Genomic DNA, 17,585 nt, shown 5'->3' on the forward strand with positions numbered 1-17,585 from the left:
CCTCGAAGAGTTCTGCTTTCCATATCCGTGGTAACAGTCTGTTTAAAAGTCGTTACCATGGATACAAGAATGTCTTCCACAGTTCCATCAAAACTCAGAGCAATGGTGCGTTTCGTGTTAACATGGGAACGTGCCCAGTAGGTGGGCAGGATGCAACTTTCAGGCGCACGTCACGATATATTGCATTTAGTTACCCATATACATACACACGAACAAAGTTTATAAAATTTAATAAACCAACATAATTTTTGTCATTCGTTTTGACATAGTCATGTAGATACCTGACGTTTACTTTTTATTAAATTCATATCCTCACATATCTCAGTAGAATTTAAAGACAAAATCGATTTATTTCAGTGTCGAGGCTCTAAATTAAGTTCAAACCACTCTGTAAAAAGGCTCAGAGGTTTTTCCACAGAAATCCGAACAGCTTAGACAATCCAGGCAGCACTGAGAGAACCGAAACACTGAAGCATGCCAAGTTCTTCTGACTTATCGGAAGGCAAAGGGGAAGATGTGTTCAACATAGCACAAGTCATATAATAGGTTTCAATTAAATCAGCTACTGTGTATTCGTATTAAAGTCTGCCGCAAAAGGGCTCACGACTCCAACAGCAGTAATGTTATCATAACAAGGTAACCAAATTAGGAAGCACCGACTCGTGCACAGTACATGAAGATTTAAAATAAAACGACAGTAAAAGTAACTCGTCATGTGGACATTTGGGACAACAACCGCGAGAAAAGCAACTATTTACTGGGCTATTAGAAACAAAATCCTGTGATCCTTCGGTACTACTCAGTTCATTAGGTCCTAGAAATGCGTCGCTGAAGAAGCGCAAGGAAATGAATATGGTAGATCGTTTATGCGAACAGAGACGTTAACTTGATTCGAAAGCTCGCAGTTAAGATAAAATCGCTTCATCGGGATGGAGTGTTTTCGTCGTTTCCGTTTATATGAATGATGTTCTCATGTGGGCCACAATTAACATGGGGCCCAAAACAACAGGTTCAGAATAAGAGAAATCATAACTCGCAATAAATCAATCAATTAGACATAAGAACTATCTTAACACAAAATTATATCCGCCCCAAAATCCCTGTATTGTCAACAATGACAAACAAAAAATGACACTGTGTAGTACGGTAGTTTAAAGAAGTTTCAGGAAAAACATACTTTCTCCATATTCGGGCTCGTAAAAGCAGTTTCCTCTCTATTCCCTGCTTCTTTGAAAGGCTCAGTCTCTTACCCTGATGATGGAGGCAGTACATTCCTCTAAAACGTTGTAAAAGTTCTGTAAGGTTACACGGCGTCACCTCCCAGAAGTCAGTACTCTGCATAGTCCCCGCCGTGGGAACCTCAAACCTCACATTACACGTCCTCATGTCTGCGCCTTACAGCAACACATCCCCTTAAAAATCAGGATCAAGTCATGTTTAACTGCATTTTCTTATCCGTTTTTCGTTTATTTTCTTTGCATCTTATTCTGTCTTTCATTTTCCCGCTACTTCAATCTGTTACTCTCCATTACTTCTTTTAGAATCCCTCCTCTTCCTCCTCACCTTTCTATTTCTTTTATCGTCATTCTCAGTCTCCTAAAGCCCACTGGTGTTCTCGTTTTCTTTATCGTCACTTTTTCTCCTTCAATTCCTCTTACTGCTCATCTTTTTCATTATTCTTTCGTATTACTAATTTTAATAGTTTTCTACTTCTACTTCTACTACTACTACTACTACTACTACTACTACTACTACTACTGCTGCTGCTGCTGCTGCTGTTCATCTTACCTTCTTCATCCGTCTTCTCTTCTTGTCTCTTCGTCGTATTCCGCATCGTCCTTAATTTTACTTTCCTCGAATTCTCTCTCCTTCTTCCTTCATTCTTGTTCTTCTCTATTTCACGATGCTCTTTCAACTCCGGCCCATCCTCCTCCACCTCCTTGCTCAACGTCATGATCTGCACACTGGTCTGAAAGGGCAGCATGGCTGAGTGATGCAGAACCGTAGCGCTTGCGAGCAGGCAGCGAAATGTGGCGATTAGTGACCAAGCTCTGGTTCAAAATCCGATTACTGTAACAGATGAAAGATACTGTATGCAGTGACTGAGAATTACTCCAAAATTTGTTTTAAAGTCCGTCGTAATCCGTGCAATTGCATTATACAAGTTCGCAATTTGACTCTTTAGAACCTAATGGCGAGAGATGAAGGCGTGAGAACCAGACCTCTTCATAAACATCAACAACATTGGAAGAAGAGGTAGCTGCTGGTGTTCTTCTGGTTTTCGAAAAGTGATATTGTATCTCGCCACATTTGGAAACATTAATATCTTAAAAACATTTTTGCAATGTGTTTGAAGAAGACGCAGACATGTAAAAATCAGCAATGAGAATATATGTTTACGTTATTTTAAAATTGGTAGCCACTGGAAGAAACTAGAATCTTATTCCTCATACTTACTTACTCATGGAGCTGAACCATTCTGGAGGAGCCGCCAATTCTGCAGCCACTCAAGAATTTGCCAGCATTTTATGGAACCCGAAGGTTCATTACCGTGTTCACAAGAGCCCTCCACTGGTCCCTATCCTGAGCCAGATCTATCCAATCCATACCATCCCATCCTATCTCTCTAAGATCCACTTTAATATTGTCCACCCACCTACGCCTTGGTCTTCCCTGTGGTCTCTTTCCCTCTGGCTGTCCCACCAATATCCTATACGCATTCCTCGTCTCCCCCATTCGTGCTACATGACCTGCCCACCTCGTCCACCTTGACTTGATCATTCTAATTATACTTGGAGAATAGTACAAGTTATGAAGCTCCTCATTATGCAGTTTTCTCCAACCTCCTGTCACTTCATCTCTCTTCGGTCCAAATATTCTCCTCAACACTCTGTTCTCAAACACCCTCAGTCTATGTTCCTCCCGTAATGTCAGAGACCAAGTTTCACACCAATACAGAACCACAGGCAAAATTATAATTTTGTATATTCTAATTTTTATGTTTTTTGACAACAGACGAGAAGACAAAAGGTTCTGGACTAAATGGTAGCAAGCATTACCCGAGTTCAATCGCCTCTTAATTTCCTCCTGAATCAGGTTTCGATCTGTTATCGTTGTTTCCAAATATCTGAATTGTGCCACATTTTCAAAACATCTGTTTCCTATCTTTATGGCATGATTTTGCCCTACATTTTGGTGACGAGACAGTAACATATACTTAGTTTTCTCTGTGTTTACTTCTGGACCAAACTCTTTACTTGAGTCAATTAAAGTCTGTGTGTTTTTCTTTATGGTATCTACATTATCACCCAGTAGATTCACATCATCAGCGTAGACCACTTATTCCTCATAACAGTAGCAATTTATGGAGCATTTTCTTTCATGGAGTTTTAACTTCCACTCCGTCCGTGCCTTGGTAACAGATATAAATAGTACTCACAAACAACAGAGGGAATCATAAATTCTCAGGCAGGAAAGCTAAGAATTAATGTTTGAGTCTTTTTAGAAAATTAGCAGTTTCATCCAAGACCCACAACTGCACTTTAATATCTTCGGGTGCTCTTACATACAAAGAAATTATCTATAAATACAAATAAATTATGGCAAAGGCGTATGGTTCCTACCGTCATTAAATGCTGCCAATTAAGCGTAAAGACACGAAGTTTAAGTAACAGGTTTGGCAGCTTTTGCACGCCCAGTACTTTATTTTATCGAAAACCTTTAAAGATCAGAACGTTTTCATGTCGATATATTGAACAGACGAGAATGAATCAAAATATTCAACGCTGCTAACAGAAAGAAAGAAAGCAAATATATTTCTTCAATTTTATAGATGATCAGTAAGCTACTGAAATTGAATGTATGTTGTTATAAGTTCACACGGTCTACTTTACCACTCGTCCACTTGTTTCCGTCTTCAATGCAACATAAACCTTTATTTTGAAAGTCATTACAATCACATTTAAATTTCCTAGAATGTCAATAAAATCACATTTTGTTTTACTGTTGCGACATGTTTCGGTCCCATAAGGCCATCGTTCAGGCAACGGTTAATCGACTGAAACCGCTGCATTGCATCACCTCGTATGTCAGTATATTACATGCTACTACTGCACGTTGTTATTTAGAATGTACGAGTATTCACACACTTCACTCACGCTACTTTCATATCGCGGCGTCCACGTTGTGTTCTCCTTCTGCGTAGCTCTGCCTATTCGGGCGTGTATCCCTTGTGTTGATCAATGGGATCAATAGCAGTTTAGTGAGCGCTACGATCAGGCTGTGGAGAGCATGGCATGAGGTTCGATTTCAGGCAGGAACAACAGCCTTTTCTGCATATCGTCCAGAACGAGTTTGGGGTCCACCGAGCCTCCTATCAATGAGTAATATAGACTCTTTCCCCTGCGGCAAAGCGGCTGAGTATGAAACTAAAAGGGCCCGCGCCATAGCTCAAGCGGTTAGTCGCTGGCTTCCCACCGCGGCGGCCCGGGTTCGATCCCGGGTCTGGTCAAGTGGGATTTGTGGTGGACAAAGTGGCACTGGGGTAGGTTTTCTCCAAGTACTTCGGTTTCCCCTGCCAATCTTCATTCCACCAATTGCTCCACAATCACCCTCACCTATCATCTGGGGCTGGTACAATAGGCCACAAGTGGCCGCAGTACAAGGAACTTAGTCCCACCCCACTAGATATAAAAAAATGAAACTAAAACCTTCATGAAGCTCTGCGTAAAGATTTGGTTCCACTTCCCCATACGCCATAGGAGCATGCTGCATAGTAAGCAAAAAATATAATCTAATTTTTGAAGATCGGTACTCAGGATAGGATAAAAGCAAAGAGGCAAAATTACGCATGTCTGAAGTTTGTAGGAGGTTGCTAAGGACGGAGGAAGCGGAAGAAATGGAGGTACTGAGCTAAGCATTCGCTCCTAAACATACAAGAGAAGCTGTAAGATTGAGGACAGGGCCGTGAAGCAGCAGTAACCCCGTTCAGTAAGAATAGCTGTTATAAAATACGGCGGAAAGTTACATCTAAATATATATATTTCTAACAGTCAGTGACATGATATACGTAAGGCCTATACAGCGTCATCTAGTGATTCATATTTCTTTTCGTAACCAGATTTCCTGGGGCACAGATGCTGAGTCTGCAGGTTGGACTTCCGGCAGGGCTAGCATTGAGTGTCGATGGCTCCGTGCCCACGGACAAGGTGTGCGGAATCATTGCAGAGATTTACTTTCGAGAGTTATTTCATGTGACAACTTCCGATTCAGAATCAATTCTGGAAAATGAATCCTTGAGCCAATGAATTAGGCCTCGATCTTTCACGTGTGCTCCCCTTTTCGATATATCATATAAATGGCGGCCTTATTTCAAATTTCTGGAATTTTGTTCCGGTGCAAGCTTTGATTTAAGATTCATAAAATAATCATGAAGATGAGTTAACAACGAAAATAACCTTGCCACTTTCACGCGTTCAATAAATTTATCTAGTGACATCAATTAGCATGAAATTCATGTACATATGAAACTTTATTACTGCAAATTTTGCGAAAAGTGAAAAATAACACTGTAACCACGTGAAATATATGGTAACTTCTTGTATGATGTCTACAAGCACGAAACCAAGTATTGCAGGATAATTTATACGTTGCATGCGAAATATATCTTTGTCAGTCTTTAGACGTGAGCACGTTGGAGTCGCGGGCTTCAGCTCGTGGTAAGCAGGCTTGTCCGACATGCTCTGTGGCTCTGTGGTTTGTGATGGTAAGAACCTCCCAGTGGACCGTGCTCCCGTCCGTGGATTAGCGTGTCGCGTGTGCAAAAGGTTCAATGCTTCGGAATTAATTCTAAGTTGTGAATGGAAAAGGAGGAGACAAGAAGACGTCGAAAACGAGGGAGGAGGAAGAGGATAAACGGAAAAGTATAGGGATAAAGAATTTGTTTCTGGTTTATTTACACACAGTGTGAGCATCGAGCCGGTCACGGTAGCCGAGCGGTCTAAGGCATGAACTACCTACGCTCGCTCGGAAGCCGGGATCGTGGGTTCGAATTCGACTCAAGGCATGGATGTTTAGTATGTGTATTTGTTTATTCTGTGATTGTGTTATCCTGTGTTTAGGTAGAGGCCTTGCGACGGGCTGCTCACTCGTCCAAGGAGTCCTACCGTCTGTAAAACGATCAAAACGAAAAAACAACCTCGACACCGTAAGGTATAAGAAGAACGGATTAAGTAAGTAAGTATTGCATCGTCTATGTGTATGATGCAGAGAATAAAAAGCGGAGCTTTAAAAGAAGTAGAGGAAGGGAGAGGGAGAAAAAGGGGGAAAAAAAGAGGAGAATACAAACAGACGATGAACAGATAGGGAATGAGAATAGAAGATTTCCAAAAGTATCGCTTTGGTACCCCAAGTTCCACTGAGACTCTACCTGCCAAGGAAAGGAAGCCTGCCTTCAGTAGGTCGAGCCTCGGTCGCAGAAATAACAACGCCAGTCTCTTGCCTTCGGGCTCTCCAACTGCGTGCGAGTCGAATAGAAATGCTTAATGATACAGTGCCCATTGCGATATACATAATTACATCAGACTGATTAATTAATAACAACTTGAACATAAAGCTAAATTCCGCTTTGCACCATGGTGGTCCGAGATCTCATGCTCTTATTGCAGGAATGGGATATTTTAACGCTGCAAAAGAAGCCTTCTGAAAGGGTTTTCTAATTGGAATTTACGGTAAATTTATTCTCCGAAGCGGTTTCCACTCACGCTTATGTGACATTTTCTTTTAAAGAACTTAAGAGCATGAAGTAAAATAAAAGTTATAATTTGGAAAGTCATAATTTTTTCCCCCTTGGCACTACAGCCCCAGTGGGCCTAGGCCTACCTCCATGAACTTCTCCGTTCACTTCGGTTTTTCTAGATCTTACACATTCGGTAGGACTCCTTGGGAGGGTGATCAGCTCGTCGCAAGGCCTCTTACCTGTACACCAACACAGAGAAACGCACACAAACATCCATGCCCTGAGTGGGATTCCAACCCAAGATCCCTGCTTCCGAGCGAGCGAAGACAGTGCATGCCTTAGACCGCTCGGCTACCGTGACCGGCAGTGTATAAGAATAATATATAAGAATTCAGTTCGTACCTCACAGGAAACAGATCCGAACCCACGATCCCGGCTTCCGAGCGAGCGAAGACAGTACATGCCTTAGACCGCTCGGCTACCGTGACCGGCGGAAAGTCATAATTACGTACATTTATCCTTCCGCCTTTTGATTCGCGTCCCTCAGAATCAAATATTCCCTGCACGGACATGTGAACAAGCTAAATCTCTCTTCCTCTGAACAGGTTTCAGAAAAACAAGGACGAATGCTGTTCATGGACAACCGAACTATACCGTCGGCTATGTTCAGATACTTGTTATTAAAAAGAAGAGATAATTATTACTTTCTCACACACGCAGTATTCATGTAGTTCTTTTTAGTTTCGTGGGGTGGGGTGAGACTGAGCCCACTTGGTACCTCGGACACTCTTTGGCCTATTGTACCAGTCCCGGATAATAGATGATGATGAATGCGGAGCAGTTGGTAGAATGAAAATTGGCAGGGGAAAACGAAGTGCTACTTCATCCACCACAAATCCCACGTGACCTGACCCGGGCTCGAAACCGGGCCGCCGCGGTAGGAAGCAAGCGAATAACCGCCTGAGCTATGGCACGGCCTTCGTCTTTGATCATGGGCGCTGTCAGAATTTAATACAGAGTGAAGGAAGTAAGGGGTTAGTAGCCAAACAGGAAATTGGTTACAAGCTTCCGTGCCGTTTAACACTAAATTTACTGCTTCGGGACAAGAGAAAGTATTTTATACTCTCAAATATATTATTAATATTTGCTATTTCTTTGAAGGTGATAGCACATATCTGGCTTCTCCTTCTCTGCCTGCTCTCATGCCTGAGATATTGTGTCCAGATTAATTATTCATAATGCTAATTACATACCTTGGTTTATCTGTATGCCTAACTTATGTTAGTGTGAATAAATGATAGCCGCTTATATAACTACACAATCCTAGTATCGAGAATTTACTACCTGATATCACATCCAAATAAACCCCATGGTTCCTGACAGAGACAGAGAGAGACAGAACTTCCTCATTGTTGCGAAACAGAGTTGGAAGAAATTGGGAGATCAAAATCTCCGATTGTGTTCCGCTGCAGGAAGGTTCAGTTCGGCTAGTCGTCCCGGAAGCGGAACCCTGCCAACTGGGATTCGATGGAATCTCTGCGTTCCCTGCACGTCCTTTCGCTGCGTGTTCGGCCGATGCCATTCGCGTTCTGTCATGGCGCTGTCTGAACATTTATATGATATGCACGCGTTAGATACTCCTTTACTGGCTAAGCGACGAGCTCAGAAAAGGAGAAAAGAGTGGATTAGAGGAATTTTATCAAAAAGACAAACGTCTGGTGAATCTTCTCATATATGAAGTGATTTACAAGAGGACGAGTCACAGTATTCTGGTTATTTTCGCATGAAGCAAGATACATTTGAATACATATTAGTACTTCGGTTTCCCCTGCCAATCTTCATTCCACCAATTGCTCTACAATTACCCTCACCTATCATCTGGGGCTGGTACAATACGCCAGAAGTGTCCGCAGTACAAGGGACTTAGTCCCACCCCACTAGCAATAGAAAAAAAGCAAAGTACATCAGTTGAAGTACAGTAACTTTCGAGAAACTATTTCACCTGATGAACGCCTAGCTGTAATTTTAAGTTAAGGATTTAATAAGAATTTGAGTAAACAAAATATTACAACGATGTTCTTGCTTTTTATTGACTACATACAAACCACTGTTTCTACAAAGGATAGAAATTATTATAATACACAGCAGCATTGTTCTGGTCTGTTACAAATGGATATTTCCAAATTGTGTGGGAAGCATACACGGAAAGCATATTCGAATTAAATGCCTACAACATTCTGGCAGTATATTCTTCAACTACAAGAAATATTTTTCTATCGTATTGCAAGCAGTGGTAGGAGCAGACTACAGGTTCATTTGTATCGACATCGGAGCCTATGGAAAGCAGAGTGAGAGCGGTATCTTTGGTCACTCCAACTTAGCTAAACAACTCGAAAATGGCGCCCTTATGTTCCCATAAGTACCTTCTTTCTTGACCCAGGAGTACCAACTTCTCGACATTCACTGTACAGCAGCGCAGCTTTTGGTCCGAAAATGGTGCCCTTATGGTCCCATAAGTACCTTCTTTCTTGACCCAGGAGTACCAACTTCTCCACATTCACTGTACAGCAGTGCAGCTGTTGGTCCGAAAAATCCAAACAAATCTGGACGGTTCGCAGTTCGCAAGTGTACGCACGTTAACTGACGAACAGTGTCCTTACCAATGGACGCGGTCCAACTTAATCTAGCTGGTTCGGATCGTTCGGTCGGTTTCGTGCGTGTACGGACGAATCCCACATCGCAGGTGTTCGCATGTTTCCGCGTTCAGTGGACGAGAGCCCTTACACTCGTATTGTGCGAAAAATGCTAGAGCCCGCGCAATGGTTTCAGGATGACGCGTGGCTCAAACCATGCAGCCACAGCAATCGTCAGCACACTTGTTATTAACCGTTAATTTTTTTAATTCGCTTAGTGGGGAGTGGAGTCCAACTGGGCNGCGAGATCAGAATATGCTTAGCCTAACCCATATAGGAACATCTTTTTTTTACAGTTATCTGCCCCGTGTTTTGATAGTGACAAGCAAAGCAACCTTATGCTGGCTGATATGNGGGTGATTATGATGATGATGATGGAGAATTTGGTGAAAAGAAGATTGGCAGGGGAAACCGAAGTTTTTTTACCCCCTTGACACTACAGCTCCAGTGGGCCTTGGCCTAGCTCCATGAACTTCTCCGTTCACTTCGGTTTTTCTAGATCTTACACATTCGGTAGGACTCCTTGGGCGGGTGATCAGCTCGTCGCAAGGCCTCTACCTGTACACAAACACACAAAACGCACACACACACTAAACATTCATGCCCTGAGTGGGATTCGAACCCACGATCCCGATTTCCAAGCGAGCGAAGACAGTACATGCCTTAGACCGCTTGGCTACCGTGCCACTTTGTCCATCACAAATCCCACTTGACCAGACCCCTGGATCGAACACGGGCCGCCGCGGTGGGAATCCAACGACTAACCGCTTGAGCTACGACGAGGCCCGTTATTAACCCTTACTTCGCAACAAAGATTAACAACAGATCGTCCGATAGGAAAGCATTATGAGATTCCAGGATCTCACGGCGGTCATTACGAAGATTGCCTCTTGTGGGTAGGGACGGCCTGCATTTTGATACAGAAATGTCAACATCTGGAATAGATCTGCTGATTTCATATTCAGGGTAGACCTGTCACTCGCTTGCCCTGAAAACGGGGACAGCAAGATTATCCGAAATGTTGCTCAAGGCTGAAGAATCACACATCTGCTCTGACAAGGGGGGCAACAGTTCTTTCGAAATATTTGTACATTCCAGAGAGGAGTAATCTTCCAGAACCACACTGACAGAACACATTATGTCGTAACTTTCTGAGCTATTCATCCATCTGAAGTGCCTGCCCCTTTAAATTGCTGGGCGTAATAAATGTAACTCTCTGTTCCCTACGGGTTCGCCCCGGCACGGGGGGCGGATGTTCTGGGTGGGGATAGTAGATCATTACGAGGGCCTGCTCAGCCCCTGCTGCAGGTTCAATCCATCTAGGTGGCCGCCGTACAATTAGAAGGAATAATTTTCAATCAAGCAAATGTGTGTGGCCCCCTGAAACATGTACCCTATCCACAATAGGTCCATCAACAGGAGGAGAGTTGTAAATACGGAAATGGAAAATTGAAAACAAGAGGCGCGCAAAAAGAAGAAGTGATAATAATGATGGCGGTGCAGAGAGATGGTATATTAAGTAGAGTTTTGAAAGGAAGAGAGGGGAAATGACAGTGGAAGAGAAACTGTGGGCATTGAGCGCAACGAAACATAAATTACATCATGAACCAAGAAGTCGCTTGCCAAGCCCGCTCTTTTAATGCGCTGCCCGCCTTTTTACTGTTTTCGAGAAACAAGTGAAGCCTACGACCATGCGCATACTGCTCAGGGCTGCCTGCCCCTGTGCGAGGCAGCGTCAGACTGGCTTCCACTGCTTCGCAGCGCCGCGCTCAGGAAGGGAGAGAATTACTACATACCGCGGGAGGTGTCACCTTCTACACTTTCTTTGAAATGCTTTTTTGCCTGTTCACCTAAAGTATGTAACAATTTGTTTCTGACATTCTGCTTCCTTTACAGTAACCCCTCGTTATAACGGACCCGGATGTAAGAGATTTCTTATATATCGGACAAAATCTGACTGTGTGCACCTGTGAATTTTTAGAGAAGTTGAGGCAATACGAAGGTTTCGTAGTTAGAAAATTATTTAAAATAAAAAATAAACCAATATAATAATCTTTATGTAATCATATTGTGTGTTTCTATGTTTATTGCGTGTATTGGCTAGGTATTCTATGGTGTACAGTAATTAACCCTTCATTCGGTTATAGTGGACATCGTCATAAGCTGACACCGTGTAACCCCCCCCCCTTACTTCGTATAATTTTTGTTTACTCGACGACACTGTCGGTATCCCAAACTGTGTAGTGACAGAATGTAAGATTTGTGAGCAATGAATTGGAAAGTATGTGGGAGGAGGCAGCCTTAATTTAGGGCACTATCCTCGCACTTCAGCGGAGGGACTGAGAGAAACCAGAAAAAAGTCTTGGTTAGCATTATTATTATTATTATTATTATTATTATTATCATCATCATCATCATCATCATCATCTCTTGTCACAGGTTTATTTCCTGGTATTCCTTTTCTTGAACCAGTGATGCACCTCACCACTCAGGCTTCAAGTATTATTATTATTATTATTATTATTATTATTGGAGGGGGTGGGTTTCCCCATGAACCGCGACCAGTTTCATCTATTGTACGTCCCCCTGTGATATTCTACCAGTCTCTATACCCTACCGGTACTGGTGCGTACCATCAGTCCCGACTCAGCCAGCGAGTTCGGCCTCTACTAGCTCAGCGGTATCTAGATGCTTCCCCCATCTACCAGAGGCGTTAGAGACTCTTGGTTAGCATAGTCGGTGTTCCGACCGAGATGCGAACAAGGAACCTCTTGCATATAAGTCAGAGGCTTTACTCCCTGTGTCAGTTTGTTCGGTCTTTTTTGTGTTTAAAACTGAGAGTTCACATAGTGGGGAATTTATGCTCAACTCTTCAGTTCAAGAGCCTCTCTGCCTACTTACTAAAGACACTTGACATTTGTTCCATTTTGTTCTAATTTTATTCTCGTGATGGAATAATAAGTTTCGTTGGGTAGCATGCTATTTAGCGACGCCGCATCAACTGCAGTGTTAATGTAGGATCAAATAAAATAAAAGGACGAAAGCATTGGAGAGGAGCGGACACAAGGCTATAGTCATCTGCTGCTCACCTCGAAGGACTAAGGAAGAAACGACAAGCCACAAAGGATCTATATGATCTATTAAAATAGGGTGTAAGCAAATCTGCGCTCTTAGATGACTGCTTTCTAATGACGTACGTAGGTCTATAGGTCTGTGCCGCGTGAGTTACTCATGGCGGTGACTGAAAATTACCTTTTAGTACTCGTCAAATTTAGGCATATTTTGTGCTGTGATTCACATCAAACTTCTCTAAAACTGGAAGAAGATATGAATTTATTTTCGTTCTCATTTACCACAGCTGTTTCAGGCTGAGAAGTTTCTTCTTCTAAACACAATGGGATAATTTGATGGTTGTGAAACGTCACTGCATGAAAGTATAAACATTTCACTTATCGACCAACACATGCAGTGAACCTGTGAGGAAGTTTTATGTTAATTCTAAGTAATTTACGCTCTAGAATTCTAATTAAATTTGTTGCAGGAACTTACAGGTGCCTGACGTCCACTGTCAATCTGACTGATGTATCCCTTAATTCCCAAAACAATTACGTTTCTTGTGAAACACACATAACCACGTCCCTCCAATAAACGTTCCTAATGGGAAGAGCACTATATTCTGGAATGTAACGCCTTGTAGTCGTGTACAGGTTTCACCGACGTTTCGGAATAGCAGCCACTAGCTCTTTGTTGACTGATGAGGTCACTGGATTTTTTCAATTTACCTAATCCTTCCAGCCGCATTATGGCCCTGGGGTCGGCTCAGCCTCTAACAGAAATGAGTACCAGGAATCTTCCTGGGAGTGAGGAGCGGTCTGCGCGTAAGACTGACAACCTTGCCACCATCTGTGAGCCGATTATTTAGAAAATGTGGGAACCTCAACATCTCACAACCCCATGGGCCTCTGTGGCCTGTTACAGGGATAGCTTTGCTTTATTTTACCTATTTTTTTTATTGCTTGTGGGGTGGAACTAAGTCCCTTGTACTGCGGCCTCTTGTGGCCTATTGTACCAGCCCCAGATTATAGGTGAGGGTGATTGTGGAGCATTTGGTGGAATGAAGATTGGCAGGTGAAACCGAAGTACTCGGAGAAAACCTGCCCCAGCGCCACTCTGTCCACCACAAAACCCACTTGACCAGACCCCGGGCTGTCGCGGTGGAAAGCCAGCGACTAACCGCTTGAGCTATGGCGCGGCTCTTTTGCTTTACTTAGCTTACTTTTCAAGGCCGAAGCAAAGCGCCTCTCTTGTCGCCTATCTCTCTGTTCCTACTTGCGTGACTTACCCTTCGACGGAGTATACATGTTCGTCTGCAATGTCTGTGACCTGCTCTTCATAGCCATCGCTGCGATAACTTTATATCCGACATTCTAATTTTGTTTCCCGAATTAAGGATAACTTCTTTAAACGCAGACATCTGCCTTAAGAACAGGAATTTCTGCCACGTCATATGTTATATAGCGTCAGTAAAAAGGGGAGAATCCTGAATGATGAGGAGGGTGAGGATCTGCTAGAAGATGATCGTGACGTGTTTCAAGGTAATCTTACCAGACACGTAATTCATTTAATTAAATCAAGTAGGCTGCGTTAATGCAGAATGATTCCCTAAAAGGTTTTTGGTTCATTACACCAATTTTATGTTGGACGCTTTCCGTTGTCTGGGGTAGGTTTTGTTGCATAAAAATTTTCGGAAATTATATCGGTTTTCTTCATCTGGTAGCAGAAAGATCAAATTATCGAGGCTGGCTCATTCTAACGGACCCAACCGCGTAGGATCGCTTTCAGCATCTCGCACCTGGTGGCTGAAAAGGGTCTACTTTCGGAAACACTGTACATATTAACTCCATTTATTTAACGACGCTGTCGGTATCTCAGACTACATCGTGTCGAACGGAAGGAAACTTAATGAATAATGAATTGAAAGCATTTTGAAGGAAGCGATCTGACCTAACCAACTAATCAAATATGCCCTGAAAACACTGACATTTTCCAACATAACTTTAATATATAAGTAATGTGACACGGAGTGTTGAATCAGTTAAGGTAATATAAACCCACTCTTTAACCTACTGGGTTCGCCGCTGAGTGGCAAAACTTGGCTGAAATCCTGAGGAGCAAGTTCTGGTTTCGCAGCAGCGGTCTGGTAGGACCTACAGAGACAGTTACTTTGAAAGATTCCAAAGCAAATAGCCCGCATTCTCTGCCACCGTTTTGTTCCTGTTTCTCTACCTGGTATCTCTTGTGGAATGGTGCTCCTGGTTACCTCAGATTACGGCATTGAGAAATCAGACTCAGGCTATCAATTAGAATGGAGTCCAATGGACGTGCCGGCACTATTCAGACCTCCCAGAGAGACAAGACTCTTAACAGATATTTGAAATTTCACACTGAGACCCTCATTCATCATACAAACTTTCCGATTCTTACAGAGAACTATGTTACACCGATTATGTAGGAGAATATAGGTATTAGCCTGTCCACACGTTCTCCAGGAGGGCCTAGTGTGTAACACGAGAGTGCTTTATGTCTTGAGATTGAGCCTGCTAAGCCTACTACTTTGGCGGTCACTGTAGCCGAGCGGTCTAAGGCATGTACTGTCTTCGCTCGCTCGGAAGCCGGGATTGTGGGTTCGAATCCCACACAAGGTATGGATGTTTAGTGTGTGTATGTGTTTATTCTGTGTTTGTGTTGTCTTATATTTAGGTAGAGGCCTTGCGACCAGCTGATCACCCGTCCAAGGATTCTTACCGTCTATAAAATGATAAATGAAACTGAGATATTAGCGCTACGCTCCAAAGAGGGAGCGAGAGAAAGAAACATTACTTTAATATCAAAGATCTTTCCTAAATTCAGAGGGTGAGAATCGATTGCTTTTTAGTTTACTTGGCGATACCTTCTCTGTTAAATAGATTTTAAAAAGCGAACTGAACAACAGACCTAATTGTGAGAAATGATTGCAAGGAACGTTGGAAGGATGCATTCGTGAACTATTTTAAGGGCCATTCGCCTGCAGGGACTAAGGAAGTCAACGGAAATATTTCAGCAAGAATATCCGAAACTGGGACATCCTGAAGAAGCCAAATGGAAAATCAGATCCTATTTAACATGTGGTACTGGAAAAATAAATTGCAGTTCTCTTCACGTGCATTACTAGTAATCAGTTCTACAACAAAATTTACTCGATGTGTAATACTCTATTCAACTCAACAGGTATTTCTAAGAGATAACAGTTATTTCTTACAATATATATTTCCGTCTTTAACGGTACAAAATGTTATAGTCAATTTAATTCCTTATTCACGCATGTGGCCGAAGATTGCGCTAATAGGGCCCATAAGTAGAATGGAATTAACTGGTTTCCTTAAGTATAATAAGGTTGATCTATTTTAAAATTAATTTTTAATTTTAATTTTAATTAAGTGTATAGACAACTAGCCAAGTTCAATTGTGACATGCAGTACAGTAAAACGGGGCACACTGTAGCGTATTTGGCTGAGGCACCATGCTACAAGCTGGAAAGTCGCAGGTTCGAGTTCCGATGAGGTAGACTTTTTCAATTTACCTAATCCTTCCAACCGCACTATGACTTTGGGGTCAACTCGGCCTCTAACAGAAATGAGTACCATGAATCTTCCTGGGGGGTAGAGGGCGGCCGACGCGTAAGGCTGACAGCCTTACCGCCATCTGTGGGCCGATTGTCTAGAGAAAATGTGGGAGCCTCGACGTCACACAACCCTATGGGTCTTCACGGCCTGTTACAGGGATAGCTTTACCTCTTTTTACCTTTTAGTAAGTACAACAGTTTAGCATAGCGACAGACACCTGATGTTTGTCATGCATGGCCGAAATATGTTGTGAATAACGAGCTAAAGTGACTATAAACTTTTGTCGCATTAATGACTGAAATATTGGATGAAATAACTCATATATTGGTGCAACAGAACGCTTAAGTACAATATCTAAGAGACAAACCGTAATTAAAACATCTCGAAAGTACAGCTATTCAGAAAAGTCATATCGCTATTGGGTGTACATCACAGAATGTTTTTGGCGCTTGAAATCAAATTCAGAAACACGAATCATAAATTATAGGGCAGACAGCCCAGGCAATCCAATATTTCATCATAGCTATTTCGGTAATTCAGTGCGTATTTTTAATTTTCTAAATCAAATTTAGAAACTTTAAATCTGTAACATAAAAATTAAAACTTTGTAATAGAAAAGAGTATATAAAAGCTACTTCAAGGAAAGTGTCATCAAAATTTCGCGCCGACAACCTTCATGTAAGTTCCTCTGACATTTTCAGCGAGAAAATCGTGTGATATCTAAATTTATTCACGTCTCGCACACACCAGTGAATCCAGTGCATCACTGGCAACTTCACCACTAGCTCTTACATAAGCAACTTAACATCGAAATACAATTTAGCATCATCATCATCAGTAATCTGTCAAGACGACAGGTCCACAGTCTCTTTCAAAACAATTCCTCCACTTAATGCGATCTAGAGCTTTCTCCTTCAAATGACAGTATCCTCTTCTGTCCCCAAGGTCATTTAGCATAAACAACAAAAAAATCCACGTATGGCCACTTTCATTTTCCAAAATAAAACGACAGCGCAGAGGAGGGATTGTAAGTTAAAGTGAGGGTTATTTGATAATTACCCACGGTTTCACCTTCTCGAATTCTCCACACCATTCATTACAGAGCGAACAGATTTGCTGATTGACGACTCTGTGGCATTTAAGGGGAAAGAGACAGAGTCTAAACTTAAGGGGAAATCTCATGGCTTTATTGCAGCACAGAGATGTGACTATATCCTGCTCATTTCTGTTATTTCTTGTGATGAAATGCAGCTTTGTTTAAACGTTGCTTCTTGTGAGCTCTATATACTGAATACATAATGTGCAGGCGTGATGGGGATATAATGGCCATCCGTCAATTCCCGTGTTTACTCTACAATAACATTTAACCGATTTTGATTAAATTCTGCAACAGAGGCATATACCATAACAGGCAGCTGATGTAAGCTTACAATTTGTCCAGAGATATTGGGTTTTCGGACTTTATCCATCACTGGTCCAGTGATTGAGGCTAGC

General features: G+C 42.3%; 1 long non-coding RNA gene across 1 annotated transcript in view; it reads right to left on the bottom strand.

Moving 5' to 3' along the window:
- Positions 1 to 1,784: 1,784 nt before the first annotated feature.
- Positions 1,785 to 17,585, bottom strand: part of LOC117282059 — a 68,186-nt gene continuing 52,385 nt past the window's right edge. Inside the window, exon 3 of the long non-coding RNA XR_004512655.1 lies at positions 1,785 to 2,070. This is a non-coding gene — a long non-coding RNA (uncharacterized LOC117282059). The remainder of the gene's footprint in view (positions 2,071 to 17,585) is intronic.

The sequence above is a fragment of the Cryptotermes secundus genome, unplaced genomic scaffold (assembly GCF_002891405.2).
Source record: "Cryptotermes secundus unplaced genomic scaffold, Csec_1.0 scaffold1712, whole genome shotgun sequence".
NCBI classification, from domain to species: domain Eukaryota; kingdom Metazoa; phylum Arthropoda; class Insecta; order Blattodea; family Kalotermitidae; genus Cryptotermes; species Cryptotermes secundus.